We start from the raw sequence: 17,943 nt of genomic DNA on the forward strand, positions 1-17,943 counted from the left end.
CAAAAAATAACAATTTTATATTAATACTTTTAAGAGTCACCAGCAAGAATTACCTGTCTTGATGAAAGAGTTGACAGGATAACTTTGACATGAGTATGAACTGTAACAGCTTGCTGTGTGCTTATCTCTGGAATAAAGGACTTATAAGGTTACTTACTCAAGAAGTGTTGTTGTTTCTTGCTGTGTGCTTATCTCTGTAATGACAGACTGTAGAAAACAAACAACTAAGTAAGTGCACATAACAACAACAGGAAATTAAATATATTTTATGAATTATATAATTGAATTAACAAACCTTGCAGCATGAAAAGAATATACATCCAGGGTGAAGTTCAAGACCAAGAACAGCAACTATTTCATTGATGAGGCGACCTACTCCTTGCTGAAGCACAACCTATCCATTCTCTCCAGACAAAAGAATATCCATAGCAAGGCCAAGTGTTGCCTAAAAAAGAATGACAGATCATATAATAACTATTATCTCCTAGTCTAGATCGTTTTAATTACATGCCAGCTCCTGTTAATTTTTATTCTTACATTAGAGAGAAAGGTGGGAATTGTATACATACAAAAGGATATGTGATGTACCTGAACTTGTGAAACATAAGACAAGTCTGTAGCTTCTATTCTTAGAAGAAGTCCATGCAAAGCCCATACTTGTAAGTTAGCTATTGAACTCTTAGCTAGTGAAGAGATAGAATGCACAGTGGATGGAACTAAACTTAATAATGCCATTCCTCCTGCGCTGCATACAACATGAGAATGATAAATCTTTTGCTTTCAGAAAATAAAATAAATAAATTATGAGAAAACAAGTAACTTCACTAAAAAAGATACAACATAAAAAGAAAAATACCTGCGTTGGATGCAACCAAGAGCTAGAGCAATTGATCCAACATAATGCTCTGGTGCGCCAGTTACATCATTAAGCAGTGATCGAGTCTAGTCAAAACAAATTACGGATCATGAGATTTTTAACACATTCTAAAATGAAATAAATAACAATATCAAAATTTTACCAATCTGGCAGTAAACATATCATTTCCAAGGCGAGCTAGAAGCCCTAACCCCTCTGATGATGCTCTTCGTTGTGATTCACAGGTTGGCCCTTTCCCATGCATTTCACTAATCACAACCCATAAACTGCCATACAGATTCCACCATGATTCATCCAACTTTTCAATTTGATAAGATACAGATTGCTTGTGAGTCAAAAAAAAGTTACCTAATTGAGGGCAATAGACTTCCGTAGAAGAATCAGCTTAGCTCTATATCTTCACTGTGGCATTTTGTCGAACACCTTCTGTGCAGTAACAAAATGAAAATCTTGCCATCAAAAATTCCATGTATGGTTTTAAACCAGTCAAAATCCCGAAAAGAAAGAACAAAAATCAGATAATGAAAAATAGCTTCGCAAGAAAAGTTACCTTGTCTCAGTGTAGGAACCACCGCCACCCTCCTCTGTTAAAATTAAAAAGATAAGAACATGTTCAAAGGTGAAACAATGACAATATCTAGAATAACTGAAAGTGTTGAAGAGAGAAGAGATGGTTGCTGATTATCCGACGGTGGTCACTTAGTGAAAATGGTGAGAGAAAGAAAAACCAAAGATAAGCCACGTAACAATTTCCCAAATTGAACAATTTTACCGTGTGGGAGAAAGGAGAATCCTCTGCTAGGCGTGAATATTGACTGCTAGGCATGAATATCTACTGCTGGGTGCGAGAATCCTCAATTTATGCCGACTGGTGCGGGAAAAAGGAGAAATGGTACGTGGTTCTCCAGTTAAGGGTTTTTTCATATTTACTAAGAGAAGTAGTGTGAGGACAGAGAGTGGGTTAAGAAATTGGTCGGAGACATTTTCTTGTGGAAGATCGGAGATTTGCTGATATTGCGATTTTATTGTAGGAGAAAAGAGGATTGGCGATGATATTAGGGTTTTTTGGGGTATTAGAGTGTGGGAGATTGAGATATAGAAAAGAACGATGGTAATAAGGTAGAGGATAACATGGCGGCCTTTCAAACTTTTTGGATTTTCGTTTCCCCCCAGCTGCAAAAGAAGGGAACGCGCGTTTCATTAAAAATATAAAGCGACATCTCTACACGACACCCGTCTTTAAATAAGTGCCCTCCGTGTTTTTAATTTTTTTTTGTTGGACACTAATTTTAGGGCACGCGAAAATACGTGTCCTCTATCCTTCAAATTTTGGAAAACTGACATTAACTTTTTGGGCACGCGAAAATGCGCGTCCTCTATCAGTGTGTGTCATTAATTGCGCGTCGTAAAAGGCTATTCTTCTAGTAGTGAGATCTATTGAAGTTGTCAACCATCATTTCTTTCTGTTTCATAACAGAAGTCATTAAATAATCTGTCATGCTTATCTTACTCTCAAGGTCTTCTCTTCTTTCTGTTTCATAACATAAGTCATTAGATAATTTAGACATATACTGAACCACAAAGCCATCAAGTGAAAATAAAAATAAAGATAAAATCACATAAATATCCCTAAAACAAGGAAGATAATGTCTAATTTTGAGGCTTATAAACGATGATCATAAAAGAAATAAAAAAAACAAAGTTAAGAGCATTTACTTTTTGAAATAGCCTATGAATAAGAAGAATACAATAGAACATGTATATAACTTGTTCAACAATCTTCAACTCAACCATGCTACCCCCACCCCCTTTCTGTTGATAATAAGAAAACAATAGTATTGCATTTTTCTACATTCCTTTCCTTCCCATGAAAAATTATTCTCCTCATATCATAGCTTACATATATAATCAATCCCCATTTAGACCCTTGATTTGGTATCCACATATTAAACTACAAAACTGGGGAATCTTTCCTTCCATCAAGAGACTCAATCGCAATTGATATTTCGGCTCACAAACAGATTCGACCCCAAATACCCAACGGCTCCTGCAAATATCATCAACCAAGATTCAGTAACACTTGATAGATAAATACATCAAGTCATAAGTTATAATTTTTAACTACTCACCACAGAGGATTCCTAAAACGAGACAGAACATGGTCGTGTATCCAAAGTAAAAGCTGGTTTGAGAGCATAACAAACTAAAAATGTTGTCACAATTACTCGCTCCTCTCCTAATAACAAAAAAACAAAATTTACACTTACAACATGACAATTTTCATCATTATCACCACACTTTATCAGGATTAAGGCAAGCAAGTCTTTGTTTTCTAAAATGGAAAAAAACAAGTAATAGAATTGTACTTTCATTTATCTGTGTAGTGCAACATTTTACTTCTGTTTGTTTCAATTACAGAATTGCACTTATATTTCTTTTCTAATTAAGGCCTTGTACTTTGAAATATCTACCCAGTTATAGCATTGAAGTTAGATTTCTTTTCTCTTGTTATGGACGACATTATTATGCTTTGAAAGATATATCCGATTATAGTAGCGAAAATTACTTTGAATAAAAATGATATTGCTATAATCGGATAGATTTTTAAAACAACACAATGTTGTAATAGTACGAGTGAAAGTGCTTGTAACATTTTGCTCTTATTAAGCATTATACTTTAAAAGATCTAAACAATTATAGCATTGTGCTTTAATTTTTTTTCTAATTTGAGAAATCTATCTATCCATTTGTGTAAGGGAAAAAGGTTATGTATTTAAATGACCTATAATTGGATAGAATTTCATAGTAGAATGTCATAATAGACATAAATGAAAGTTTGTTGCTATTTCTAGCATTTAACACTTTCTGAAATAAATGTATTCAAGTGTGGAAATCTGATTACAAGCTTTTTAGGGCCATTTTCAACAGTGATGATGAAGAGGGTATTCATGTATTTTGCATAGAAAAGGGATCAAGAGTGTTTCAAAAGGGGAAACCAATTTCAATTTTTGTCCCATTAAGACATCAATCCCAGTTCAAAGTGAAACGCATCATAACCTGTTATGTTATATCATGTGATGCATAAAAATAATGTACCTAATATATACTGTTGCAACAATTGCAAAAAAGATAACAAGAAGAATCAATAGTGTCAATTGAGCACCAGTTCCAACAACTGTTGACAACAAAACCAAATTGCGAGGTGTCCTGAAAACATCTCCATGCAGAAGCTTCCAACCAGATTCCTCACTTACATCTCTTTCCTGAAAACTAAACACTTCAATAGCCCGTATATAACTTCATTGAAATAACTTACCAAATTCAATATTACACATTACTAGACTCTCCAGGTCATCATCTTCCCGAGCATACTTTGCATAGTCATTTCTAAGAGTCCGCATCAGAATCGTGGAAACCAATCCAGTCAGGAAGATAACCATCATGAATCAATTGAATATGGAAAACCAATGAATCTGCAGTGACGCAAAAAGACAGTTATAGCCCCGTGAGTGGAACTTAAAACGTGAGTTATAGACTTATAGTGTTCACCTGATGCTCAAAAAAGTGGTAATCCAGGTAAACATCAAATCGGCGTGCAAATATGATGTTGGTTTCTGTCCATTTGACTGAGTAAGTCATGTCTAGAGTTTTCCCAACATCCAAGGGTTTTGGGTTCTCTTGAGTGAGGTTGACATGAATGATCTGCAATAACAAGAAATCATGATGTAAAAATATAAAAACGGTGTGACTATGAGAACCTTTTATACTGTAAAAGTTCATATATGATTAAAATTGGAGACCTGGTCTTTGTTGTATTGTAGAGTGATATTCTTATGTATGAATATCATATGCTTGTTATCACTGTTCTTATCAGAATGTAGCTCACCAACAAATCCTACAGGGCCAATAATAGTTCCACGATAACAAAATAAAAATGGCATTAAAATACTAGTTATAAAATGAAGTGAAGATACAAAAAGGGTTTGGTAGATGCATACCCCATAATGGAAGATCATCTAAATTTGTGTTCCAATGCAGCAGAGACCAAAGAAATTGAAATCGCAAAGAAAATGTGGGAGAAATAAGAATGTGGGGGAAGAAAAGTGTGATTCAAGGACAAAAGAAAGAAGAAAAGACTAGAAGGTGTACCCATGAAAAACTCAAACCAATAGTTATCGTCAATAGCTTCCTTAAAGTGCTTAACATTTGCTTCATTGAATTTAAGCTCACAAATTGTAGTCTTCTCCACATTCTCTGCCAAATGCCAAATCATATACTATATATGTCATGTGCCATTTGATTTCATAAAGCTATAATTTACAAGAAACAGTGACAACATACTTTGGAACTTGATTTCAAATTGGTTGTCATAAGAAACACCTCAACAGCTGTAATTATACATCTAATCTGCTCAAGAATAATATTATCAAAAAGCATAAATGTGTGTATGTATATATGTGTGTGTGAAAAGAATTATACCTGTGTTTTAGCAAAAATTGTTGCTTTTTGACAACCTATAACGAGTTTTTCTCATTGATCCAATCGACTAAATATAACTGCAGAAAGATAGAAAAGTTAAGAAAATTATAAATATAGAAGATGAGAAGTGAGTATAAGAATATAAGGATACTCCCCAGGGAAAAGGGTATAAATGGAAATAGTATGACTGCAAGCCAAAATCAGAAGATACTGAAATCAAAAGGAGAAGTAAATATACAAAAATAGAATTTCCAGGGACAAGGGTATAAATGGAAACAACAGTACCTGTACCACCGAGTTCTGTTGAAGAAGATTTTATTGGGGTCTTAAAATCATCGAAGCATTGTTAATGTTTTATGATAAGAGATAAGCGAAATAGAACTTACTGTGACAGGATTAATGGAGTATACACCATGATTGGCTCGATTATCTGACCTAGAACCAGAATCCCACCACCACCACTGTTTCCGATGAGAAAATGAGAGAAAGCATTTGTAGCGATCCCTTGTGAAGAAAGTTGCGCGATTACAGAGAGCCCTTGTTGACCGAATCGAAAGATTCTGTCAATGGCTCTATCGGGTTTGGTTAAATCCCCAGTTTGGGATGTGCTACATCTGGTTCATGAACTTGCCAAGTCAATTAGGGTTTTTTAAATGAAAAATGAAAGGGGTTAATGGATTGGGATGAATTCCCCGAAAACGATAGATGCTGAAGCGTTTGATGGTTTTGAATCGCTGATGATTGTATAATGTAGAAATGTATCAGAATGGGATGCACAAGTAGAAAAGTAGGGGAGAATGATGTCGTACCTGAGAAAACAAAGAAAAAGAAGGATAAAAGGGGAGAAAAAACGGATCCTACCTAAGATGCGTAAAGAGTAGAGAAGTAGGGATCGAGTATGGAGGAGGAAATCACAATTGAAACTCGTATGATTTTTCCGGTTAGGATTTTATAGAGGAGAAGATAAGAAGTTTCAAAATCAAAATTAGAGGTAAGAATAGAGGAGAAAGAGGAACCTGGATCATGTATTTGACATTCTTGATGGAATCATTGTTCTCGGCCTAGAGAATGATGGTTTTTACGGATAGGGTTTTATCATACGAACGTGAAGCATGAGCACCCGTGACATGAATGATTTGATCTCAATTGATAGAAATACAAACATTAGCATATCATAATGGGGGTTTTCTTATCGGTGTAGTGCGACAGGAAAGAATGGTTGGAGAAGATGGTCGGAGACACATAGCGGTGCGAGATCGGATGTTGGGTGGTGGTGCGATGCTGCTATGAAGAAGAAGGCCCTAGGGCTTTTCTTGGTAAATGGAAGAGAGGGGGTTGATTTTTGGGATCAAACAGGAGGGTGAAATCCCGCCTTAAAAAACGTGTGTTTCATTAAAAAATTATAAAGCGACACACTTAGACGACACACATTTTATGAAAGGCGCCCTCCGCATTTCCTTTTTTTTCTTTTTCTGACACTGATTTTAGGGCACGCACAAATGCATGCCCTCTATCCTTCAAATTTTGAGAAACTAACATTATTTTTTAGGGCACGTACAAATACGCGTCCTCTATTAGCGAGTGTCATTGTTTGCGCGTCATTAAAGGGTTGTTTTCTAGTAGTGGGCCTTCTTCATCTCCTCATCCGCGACATACTGCGGTACAAGAAGAGCCCTCTCCCTGAACTTGGCGTTTATCTCCGCCACAGTCTCAGTGGTCTGCGTCAAATCCTGAAACTCCTGTGCTAACTGTTACACCTCAATAATTGGCGAAAACTCCTCCATGAACCTGGCCGAGAAATCGCTCCAAGTCATCGCGTCCAACGTGGCATCATCCCCCAGAGCATGACCAATCTCTTCCCACCAATCCCTCGCTATGTCCTTCAAAAGACAGGAAGCGAGTCTGACCTTGTCCTCCTCACACCAGCTCGTACGGAACGTGTTGGCAACATCAGCCAACCATCTGCTGCTAGCGATGGGGTCCCTAGCCCCACGATAATCTGGTGCCCCGCAAGCCCTGAACTCTCGAAATGTCAAGGTACGCGCTCTCATCAAAGCCATCATCTCGGTACGGAAGGCTCCCAGCCTCTCATCCAAAATCTCCAATATACCCTCCTTGACTGTGCCAAAGATCACAAGAGTCTGATGTAGAATAATGCGCGTAACCTCGGCAGATATCAACTCCCTTATTCGCTCCTTGAGCTGCTCGGCCTCTGAACCCGAGCCTGATCCCTCTCCGACGCCTGATCGGCCCGCTGGTCTCTCTCGCAACGTCACCATGCTGAAAATATACCACAACCACTATCAGAATACTGATCACTGATGCGAGACCAAACACACCCCACCAGGTTCCCGGTCTTGTCTCGGCCTTTCCCGAATCGAGTACGGATCCTCTACTTTCAGTAGTACGGGCCCATACTACCTTCCACATCTATCCGAACTTTCCTCAGGAATTGCTTCGACTCCACCAGGTCCCTTATCCACTACTACTCCTCCCAGCACTATCTCATCCTAGGCTTACCCTAAGGAAACCTCTAACTCAACTCAACCAGTCCTCAGCTACTGAAGGTCTCCTTGTGATGCCAATTAGCCATTACCTGGATATCATCACATGTGACGAGCTCAGATGATCCTTCGAGTAAGAGACTCGTCCCTACAACGGTTAGACTCAAACGAGAGCTGCGCAATAAGGCCAAATCCAGCACTCTGAGATTATTCAACCCTGATCACATGTGACGTGACGTATTCACCTAATGGCTAACTCCCATCACTCAGAATCCCACAATGCACAAAGCAAGTAGCATTCAGAAAAGGGAAAATCTAACCACAACATACTCAAGCAATCATATCCACATAGCAAGAAACTGAACTAGCATGCAACACAAACTCATAGACTCACACAAACTCATAAACTCATGCATAACCTAAACAGGCTATCCTACTACTGTCTAATCAACACTATCATGCAGCTCAAAGCACATATAACAGGCACATAAGGCATCATCCTTAGATCCTTAGTCCTAATCTAGCATGCTATTCTATTAACTGATAATTATAACATAAACTTGTATGGGTATTTTGGGGTACTTACTTGAGCTCGGCTGATTGCTTGCACCACACCCTTGTCTCTTATCAAAATTCTTTTCTTTCTGAATTCTTTTCGCTTTTCAAAAACTGTTTCATTTCTAAAACTCTTTTTACAAAACTTGTCTTTTCATTTTGAAAACTTTTATTCCATTCCATTAGTTTGAGTTCAGACACACCCGAGGGTATGTCCGAATCCCTCAAACCAAGGCTCTGATACCAACTTGTAACGTCCCAAAATTCAAGACTAAAAAAATTTCTTTTAATAAAACATTGCTTTAAGCAAAGTCATCAATCCAAAACATAAACAGAGAATTAATTTCCAAAACACATGTTCGTTATCAGAGTAAACATTCCCAGGCTGTCTGATCTATGGTATGTGCCATGCGATCACCCCGAGCTCTTCCCTCCCCTACCGGAAGTACCTGAAACCAAAACTGAAAACCGTAAGCACGAAGCTTAGTGAGTTCCCCACCCTACCACATACCATGCATAACCACATACTGCACATACTGAGCCACGCCCGCTATCCTGGGCCTCGCCCCCTACCTCGGGCCTCACCCGCTACAACGGCCCCGCCGCTCCAGGCCCCGCCTAGCTTCGAGCCCCGCTCGAATACAGATCTATTTCACTTAGGCCTCGCCTACCACAGGGCCTCGCCCGCCAACAAATAATAACACATAAACATATCACAACACATAAGCTAAACACATACGAACTGATCATGTCTTAAGGCCTCGCCCATGCCCTGCTACTGATGAGTCATGGAACCCCGTCCATGCTCCTACTGATTATGAGATACGGGCCCAACCCACACTCACTCTTTTCCTAACTCGGGCCTCACCCCTGATCTGCTGCTAATGAGATGTGGACTACCATCCACACTCTGCTATTGGTGAGGTACGGGACCTCGCCCACACTCACCTCCTTACCAGGCACATACAAGCATCACACAAACAACAAGTATAAACTATCACACAAACCATTCCTTGGGCACCCGCCCACTACCACTGGACCTCGTCCTGAATATCATACTAGCATACTGTGCCTAGGGCTAACCCCCGGGTCTTCTACTCATAACTACATGGGCCGGCATTGTGGCCTTAGACCCATTCACACAAAGGGAAACTCACCTGCACTGGCTGAACTTGCTAATGATCCCACTAACCGTTGCCCGACAACTCTCTGAAATCCTGCTCCACTCGCTCCCCGAGCTACCAATATCAACGCAACATTAAGTCTAACTGACCCCCAAAAGACAACCAAGTCAACTCTGGTCAAAGTCGAAGTCCTGGTCAAAGTCAACCTTCCAGGTCAACCCTACTCGCCGAGTCACCCTACTGACTCGTCGAGTTCATATGTTCAGAGTCCTTCCATTCGCGACTCGACTCGCCGAGTCAGTCCATGACTCGCCGAGTCTACCGATTTCCGAGTCATGACCTGTCCAACTCACCGAGTCTCTACTCGTCTCACTGATTCGAGTCTCAACTCGAAGGGTTTGGGGTTTCGCGACCTGACTCGCCGAGTCCAAGACAATCTTCAACAGACTCGCCGAGTTGTTCTCCCAACTCGCCGAGTTCCTGCCCAACTCCATCTGACTCGACGAGTTGTTCATCCCACTCGTCGAGTTCCTCCAAATCTTCATGCGACTCGCCGAGTCTACTCAAAGGACTCGCCGAGTCTATTCAGATCTTCATACATGTTGAGGACTTTTGAGTCATGCATGGACTCCAAACTGTAGATCTACCTTTCCCAAGCCTATTCCTCACGTAAAGTTGCAAACTTTACGTGTAGAGAAGGAGATCTAGGCAAAATACACCATAAACTAGGGTTTAAGTCAAAGAGGCTCCATAATCAACTCAAGGACAGATACTTTATGCTTCTCAAGACCATAATATGCTTAGATCCGAAGTAGCAACTTCAGATCTGGCTTCTAACTCAAATGGATAGCTAATCATGGCTAAAAAGCCCCCAAAACTCACAACCATAATAGATCTAAAGGAGGGAAACGACTTAATACCTTCAATAACTCAGAAGATTTCCCCAATCTTCAGATCTAAGGCCAATCCTTGAAGCTTCAATGATTCCCCTTCTTCTTCTTCCTTCAAATCACTCAAAAATGGCTTGGAAGCTTGAATGAGCAACAATGGGGCTTAGGGTTCGATGTTCTGGGTGAAAGAGGCAGTAAAGGAACCCTAGGGGAGAGAATGAGACATTTAAATAGGCTCCAAGTCCTGAATTTAGGGTTTTCCTCGCACAGACCAGACTCGCCGAGTCTCCTTGGCCAGCTCGCCGAGTCGGTCGCTTACTCCTCGACCCAGATCCCGCTCGAACTCGCCGAGTTCCTCCTTGGACTCGCCGATTCGTCCCTTAAAATTAGGGTTTCCTTTCCTTTCTTGGCCTTCCTGACTTTGGGTGTTACAGCCCCCATATCCAGATCGTGGGTGGGATACCTCGACTCATGAGGCTTCAGTTGCCTCGATGCATATGCTATCACATGCCCCCTCTGCATAAGCACTGCTCCCAAATCGGATATCGATGCATCGAAGTACACCACAAAATCCTCCATCCTTTCTGGGAGTGCGAGCACCGGGGGTTCGCACAACTTCTGGCGAAGTGTCTCAAATGAGGTCTGCTGCTCCGGACCCAAGGAAAAAGCGACACCCTTCCGGGTCATCTTGGTAAGTGGCACAACGATCTTGGAGAAATCCTTAATAAATCTCTGATAATAGCCAATCAATCCCAGAAAGCTCCTAATCTCGGTGGGTGATCTCGGCACCTCCCACCTCATGACTGCCTCAATCTTGGCCGGATCGACCAATATCCCATTCTGGTTGACGAGATGTCCCAAGAACTGAACCTCTTGTAACTAGAACTCACATTTGGAGAAGTTGACATAAAGCCTCTCCGATCTCAGAACTCCAAGGATCTCTCTCAAATGCTCCTCGTTTTGTTCTCTAGACCTCGAATACACCAAAATATCATCAATGAATACGATCACCGACCGATCTAGCATCGGCTTGCACACCGTGTTCATGAGATCCATGAATGCAGCTGGTGCATTGGTAAGCCCAAAAGGCATCACCACGAACTCGTAATGCCCATAACGAGTTATGAACGTTGTCTTCTTGATATCTTCATCTCGAACCCTCATCTGATGATAACCCGACCTCAAGTCTATCTTGGAGAACCAAGACGCCCCCTGCAACTGATTGAACAGATCATCGATCCTCGACAACGGATAACGATTCTTGACCGTCAACTTGTTCAACTCCCGGTAATCAATACACATCCGGTGTGAACCATCCTTCTTCTTGACAAAAAGGATCGGCGCTCCCCAAGGTGAGCTACTCGGTCGAATAAACCCCTTCCCCAACAGCTCCTGAAGCTGCAAGGATATCTCCTGCATCTCTGGCGGCGCGAGGCGATAAGGCGCTGCTCCCGGAACCAAATCGATATGGAACTCCACTTGCCTCTCGGGAGGCACACCCAGTAGTTCCTCGGGAAAAACATCCGGAAACTCGCACACTATCGAAACCTCATCAATCGAACTTGGCCTCCCAGCGGCCACTCATGTGTCCGTCACATAGGCTACGAATCCACTGCAGCCTTGCTGCAAACTCTGCCTCGCCCTGGCAGCCGAACAAAACGCTGACCCACATCGGGTTCCCTCACTGAACACCGTAAGTACTCCCCCACTAGGGTCTCGTATCGTCACCAACTGACGCTCGCAGTCTATAACAGCTCCATATCGGCTCAACCAATCCATGCCCACTATAACACATACATCCCCCATCACAATCGGGACTAGATCTATCAGGAACTCCACACCGAAGATCTCAAGTATACATCCTCGAATCACATCCGTAGCATACACTGCTCGCTCATCAGCTATGGAAACTCGCAGAGGTCGACCCAACGCCTCTCGACGCATACTAATGTGCTGACTAAACGCCATGGAAACAAACGACCGACTCGCACCCGAGTCAAATAATACTAAAGCAGGCACAAAACTCACAAGAAAATTACCTACGCATATCATCATATAAGCACGATAACTCAACTCAAATAAAAGATAATTACAAAATACATACCAGCCACAACATTGGGCGCCACGCGGACCTCCTCTGCAGTCAACTGGAAAGCTCTCCCACGAGCCTTCGGTGCCTCGGCCTTCACTGGCCGAACCTCAGTAGGCCTAGCAGCAAGCGCAGATCCCTACGTTGATCCCTGAAGTAGCTTAGGGCACTCGGCCTTCCGATGGCCGGTCTGGTTGCAATGAAAGCAAACCGAAAATCCCTTGGGGCAATCCCTCGCGATATGCCCCTCCTTCCCGCACTTGTAGCATACTCCAGCCCTGCACGACCCCTCGTGACTCTTGCCACACTTCCCACAAGTGCAGACCTTCGCGCCTCCAGATCTCGAATCAGCGGGTCTGGCCCGCTAGGCTGCCGGCTGAGACTGAGCCGGCCGCCGATCCACCATATGTGACCCGGCCTCCTCCCTGGCCTGAGTCTCCAACTCGATCTCACTCTTCCGGGCATTTGCCTGGAGCTCAGCAAATGTCCGGTAAGTCGAGTTCGCTACGAACTCCCGAATATCTCTCCTCAGAACACTCAGATACCGGCTCATGCGAGCCTGCTCAGAAGACACCTGCTCAGGGCAAAACATCACCCTCTCATGAAACTTCCTGGTAATCACTGCAACAGAATCAGTACCCCGCTTGAGGGTCAAGAACTCCTGAATCTACCGTTCCCTCTTCACCGGGGGAACATACTCGTCTCTGAACATAACGGTGAACCTCTCCCAGGTCACCTCAGAAATATCCGCCAGAGTGAAGCTTGCCGTCACGAACTTCCACCAATCCTTCGCTCCCAAGAGGAGCTGGTTCAAAGTGAACCGTACTCTCAAGTGCTCTGGACAAGAACATGTATAGAAACATCCCTTGATGTCAGAGATCCATCTCATCGCAGCAATCAGGTCATGCGTCCCATCGAACTCTGGTGGCTTAGTGTTGCTGAACTCCCGAAACAACAACGAGTCACCTCCCTGAGGTCTGGCAGCAGCAACAGCAGCAGTAGCTGCAGCAGCCACAGCCTCAGTCACTGCTGCATATCGCTCATCAAAGGTCTCAATCAATGTGGTCTTGATGTCCCCAAACATCTCTGGAATCTCAGCCTGGATGGCAGCAACCACCTCCTCATGAATCAATCGACGGATCTCCTTGTCGCTGACACCAATGCTCTCAGGTGTGTGTCGAGTCCCAACCATGATGCCTCTGAAATACAACATATAAATATCAGAGACTCGATCGAGCATACTCACACTCGATGACGCAACCCTACTCGTCCTCCGATGTCTAAAGGATTCTTACTTGGACTGCCCATTGACCCGGTGTCTTTAGTAGTACGGGCCCTATACTACTGACCACACCGCATCAGCATTCACCCCAAGTCCTCCTCCTTGGATCCCAGATCACAAGTACTCTACTCTCGCTATGAATTGGCTACCCTCCGATAGACCTCTCATGAGCTCCTAACTGCTACCTACTCGCTCTCAGGGCAACTCAGCAGCAAAAATCTCCTAGGCTAAGGCATCACAAATCAGGCCACTCTAGTCCTAATATGAATACCTAGCCTACTCTAGCATGCATAATATAACATAGCATATCTCATAACACATAATGTAAGGGTACTTTGGGGATTCACCGTTCGGGCGCTGGCTGACCGTACACACTGCTCTGTTCTGGTTGTCTCAAAACCCCTTGCTCTTTTAGAAAATTTAGTTTTTTTTTAAATCGTTGAAAATTTCTCAAATCCTCAGTTTGAGTTCAGATATGCCCAAAGGTGCATCTGAGTCCCTCAAACCAAGGCTCTGATACCAACTTGTAACAACGTAATTTTCAAAACAAATTTTTTATTTTTCAACAACCAAAATCATATAAAATATTCTCAAAAGTATCCAACAATAATTATCAAATCATAGTATATCCCAAGATCACCAAATCAAATCCTCTCTCTAGTGTGTACAGGTCACGCCGGCGCCTTTCCACGGTCCTCGCTAGTACCTGAAACACATAACACAACAATTGTAAGCATAAATGCTTAGTGAGTTCCCCAAAATACCGCATACAACTCATACGCCACTCGAGGCTATAATACGACCCTCCGGTCGATGTGTCTCAGCGGGACCCTCCAGTCCCATGGCTCGTTGGACCCTCTGGTCCGGTCATAGCTCGTTGGACCCTCCGGCCCGGTCTGTATCGTTGGACCCTCCGGTCCGGTCTATAACATCATACAACATACATATAACACATAGCACATAATCTCATACATAACACATAAAACCCTCTGGTCAACATATAATACCACTCTAGGTAACGTATAGTGAGAAGACTCACCTCGTGTAACTCAGTAACTCGGAAATCTCAAACTCAAAGAAATAAGACCTAGCCTCCGCCTAATCATATGAAATAATCACTTGTCATCAACATAATTCCCAAGGCTAGACCATTTCCTCTAATCACTCTCAGGAGAGGTAAAAGACCATTTTACCCCTTACTTGGCTCAAATACACTAAAGTTGACCAAACCCTAAAAGTCATCAAAAGTCAACCCTCCGGGTTTCGCTGCGCGTACCCGGAGCCTTCACAGAATCGGGGTACGCGGCCCCTTACGCCGCGCGTACTGGGATTATGCCCAGCGTAATACCCAGCTTCCTCATCCAACTCATTTAGGTCTTAAACGGTTAAGACTTTCATCCAAAATTCAGATCTGACCCTTCTAACATGACTTAATCCATAAAGTTGAATCCTTTAAGCCTTTGCATGGCTTTAAAGGTCACTTTGACCTCAAAACACCTTTCCTCTTTCCATAATGAGACTATAACTCATGCATGACACAAGATCTACGTCCAAGACTGGATTTTTATGAATCCTTAACACAATATACACTAGAAAAGGTTAGATCTAAACTCATGGAGACTCTTTGCACATAAAGTCTCAAACTTTGAACCAGAAACCCTAAAAATGGCCCTAAAAGCAAAACTCGTGAAGAACAAGGAAAGCTTTGAGCTTTTATCTCAGAAGTGATCTCCAACCATTGTAGAACTCGGATCTACACTTGTTCTTCAACTTCTAGCTCCAACAATGTCTCCTTCTTCTCCTTCTTTACCTTGAAAAGGTAACTTCAAGCTCAAAAACACACTCACAAGCTAAAGCACGGATCTCAGCTCTCTAAGGACTCACTCAAGGGGGTATGGTGGCTAGGCAAAGGACTACATGTTCCTTTTATAGTGCACAAGCCCGAAATTTAGGGTTTGCATCTGGGCTCACTACGCCCAGCGTAACCCCTAGGTACGCCCAGCGTAGCCGGGCGAGTCCGTGTTCAAATTAAGCGTGCGATTACGCGCGGTGTACATCTTAGTACGCCCAACGTACTCACCAATCTCACATACAACTTTAAGGGCCAAAACTGACAATTCTCCAAAATCGAAGGATCATAAAGCTTACCTGGATTCCGGGCTGTTACAGGTTGAGCTTAGCCAGATCCACAACACCATCCACGTGTCCTAACTTCAGAAGTGTGTAGCTGATGAGGCCAAAATCATTTGCTTGGATGATATCCAAGTTGATGAGAGCCTCAATTATGTGGTGAAACCAATAACGATTTTAGACCGGAAAATGAAAGCCCTACGGAATAAGGAAGTGAGGCTAGTTAAGGTGCAATGGCAGCACCGAAGAGGCTCCGAATGGACCTGGGAGCCGGAGGATGAGATGAGGAAGCATATCTACACCTTTTTGCATCAAAAGACTTCGAGGACGAAATCTAGTTCAAGTGGGGTAGATTTGTAACGCTTGTTCCATGTATTAGTCATTTCGCAACATTTTAGGGTTTTGACTGGAACTCAACGAGTTGGGGAACTCCAACTCAACGTGTAGGGATTTATTTGGATGCAAGATTAAGGAATCAACTTGAAGATTTAGGAAGCCCTAACTTGACAAGTAGACGCTGGAAAGGAAAACCCTCATTTTTAGGGTTTGCACCCTATTTAAAGGCCTTAAGCCTCATTGTTAGCCTCCCTTATCGCCCCTTTGTCCAGAGAAAACCCTAGTTTGTGCTTGTTCCCTCATTTTATGTGTGTGTGAGCTTGGAGAGTGATTTTTTGTGCTCTTTTGGAAGGAACTTGAAGCTTGAAGAGGTTTGATTGAGTGGAAGGCAGTAGATCCGAGATTTCCTCCAGTATTGTAGCTACATTGAGGTATAAAGTCGATACCTTGATCATTCATTTGCTAGATCTCCCCATTAGAGGGTTTAGTGTCATTTTTAGCTTATCCTTGGGTCATTCTTGGATTTGAGCATGTCTTGAAGCTATAACTTCATATTTATACACCTTAGGGCCTCCATGGACTTAAAGTTGCCATCTTTATTAAGTCTTTGCCCTCCTTCATGATCTAAATCTCTTAATAAGCTATGTTTGAGTGTTTTGTCCCCCTTAATGCCATGCATGGACGTAAAGTTAGCTACTTTACGTGGTATCTTCACCCTAGGGGATCAGATTCATAATTTGGGGCTTTGGAATCGCTGGAAAAGTGGTTGAATGTGTTAAGACTGGGAAAACTCGACGAGTTGCCCTGCCAACTCGGCGAGTTGACTCGGGTTTCCTCGATCCCTGGACACTATTCGAACTCGACTAGTTGCCTTGTCAACTCGGTGAGTTGATTGGGGTTTTTCCCGGTTTTCTAAGAACTGAAGGAACTCAACGAGTCAGCAAATGCACTCGACGAGTTGGCTCAATATGGACTGTTGACCTTGACTGTTGAATTTGACTTTGACCATGGTAGACCAAGTTTGACTTTAAGGGTATATTTGGTATTTTAGGATTTTGATAAAGTTAGTCACATGGTGGTTGTAGGCAGTTGAGTTTAGAGCTGTGAGTTGGGATTTGATCATACTAGTTCTATAATACCCCATTTATTAACTAAATAAATAAACAAAGTAATGAATGAATAGTAGCCCTAAAATCAATAATAATTTTGCAAGGTGTTGGCTTCGAGGAGTTAATATTTATCAATTTTAGAATTTGGGGATTGAAAGTGTAAGTTCCGGGATTTATTTTGTAAAGATTTTTAGAAGACAGGGGGTGTTTGGTATCATTTGTACCTAACATGAAAGGATTTATGGAAGCAGGGGCTAAAGGGTAAATTATGGGTTAAGTTTGAAAGCAAACGGGAAGGGGGGGACCCTAGTCACCATTATCCAGCCACCACCCTCTCCATTTTCAACCTCCGGTCGCCATCTCCCTGCTGTTGCTTGACCAACAGGTGTCTCCTTCGCCGACGAAGATGTGGACGACGTAGCAGCTTCCGGGTGGAACCGCCAAGATCAAGGATGATGCTGCCAAACCCTAGCCGCCACCCTCGGTTAAAGACTGCCACCTTGTTCGTTTGTCACATCCACTGCCGGCTAAGAGCAAGGACCGACGGAAGGAGCATTGAGGCCGTTCG

General features: G+C 42.6%; 1 long non-coding RNA gene across 1 annotated transcript; it reads right to left on the reverse strand.

Annotated features, from left to right (window-relative positions):
- Positions 1-4,573: 4,573 nt before the first annotated feature.
- Positions 4,574-5,131, reverse strand: LOC111877883 (uncharacterized). The gene is made up of 3 exons (XR_008232173.1): positions 5,027-5,131; positions 4,876-4,893; positions 4,574-4,772 (listed from the first exon to the last, which is right to left on the reverse strand). It is a non-coding gene; the product is annotated as an uncharacterized LOC111877883 (long non-coding RNA).
- Between the last annotated feature and the right edge of the window lie 12,812 nt (positions 5,132-17,943).

Source organism: Lactuca sativa, chromosome 4 (genome assembly GCF_002870075.4).
Source record: "Lactuca sativa cultivar Salinas chromosome 4, Lsat_Salinas_v11, whole genome shotgun sequence".
Lineage (NCBI taxonomy): Eukaryota > Viridiplantae > Streptophyta > Magnoliopsida > Asterales > Asteraceae > Lactuca > Lactuca sativa.